Genomic DNA, 1282 nt, shown 5'->3' on the forward strand with positions numbered 1-1282 from the left:
CTCTCAAAAGATATGTCCATCCAGAACCTCAGAATGTGATCTCATCTGGGATAAGGGTTTTTTGCAAATGTAATTAAGATAAGATCTCTAAGACCATCCTGTATTAAGGTGGGTCTTAAGTGCAATGACAAGTTCCCTGAGAAGAGACAAAAAAGGGGACACAGACCCAGGGAAGAAGGTCTGTGAGAAGATTGAGGTGGCAACTAGAGTTACGTTGGCATATGCATCTACCAGAAGCTGAAAGACACAAGGAATAATTATTCCCTAGAGCCTTTGGAGAGAGCCAACACCTTAATTTTGAACATCTAGCTTTCACAACTAAGAGAACAAATTTCTGTTGGCATAAAGCACCACCTCTCCGTTAATTTGTTACAGCATCACAATAAAACTAATACACACATTCTACACACAATATTGTGCACTGAGTCCTTCACATTTGGGCTGTGAAATTGGCCTTGGTTACAATTCTGATTCAGACCTTTACAAGCCTTGCACAATGTGTAATACTTTTTAACCTCAGTTTTCTGATGTATAGAATAAGATTAATAATATCAACCTGAAAATGTTGCAGTAAATGGTAAATAAATGCACTCAAAAACCGCAATACACTGGCACATATTAAGGGCTCAGATAACAACATTAATTCTTTTTCTCACAATGAATCACAAATAACAGACTATTTTTCAGGTAAGACCATTATGTAAGCAGACAAATGCACTAAATAATATCAGCGATACTATAAAATTAAATTAAATTAACTTGCCTTTGTCTCATTTCAAGAATACCAGGCAACTGGTCCCAGCAGGGGCTTTTGAGAGGGGCTTCTCCAGTTACAAAGATCTTTACAGCTTCGGTCTCTATTATTTTTCACTCTGCCTAAACACACCCTGCTGGTATATATTAGTCATATGCTATTGGTCAATGAGAAATGATACTAGAGAAACAGAAACATCAATCTGTTCAAATAACCAAGTTCCTAAGGCACACTCTGAACCATAAAAAATCCACTTAAATGAAACTTTTTGAGAAACAAATTTTTGGTCCTTCACCCAGAAGAAGCCATATCCTTCTTCTTGTCTTACCTGAACCTCTAGTATAATAGCATGGTTCTGAAGAATAAAATCACCTAAAAATGTACTCACCAACTACAGAGAAGTTCATATCTTTTTCATATAAACAAAATCAACTCTAATTAAAACATGACCATAGTTATTACATTTGTACTTTATTTAAAATTTTAAATGATGAGAGACCTAGCAAAATGAGAAAGAATGAATTGTAA

This window comes from Pteropus medius, unplaced genomic scaffold, assembly GCF_902729225.1.
Source record: "Pteropus medius unplaced genomic scaffold, Ma_sr-lr_union100, whole genome shotgun sequence".
Lineage (NCBI taxonomy): Eukaryota > Metazoa > Chordata > Mammalia > Chiroptera > Pteropodidae > Pteropus > Pteropus medius.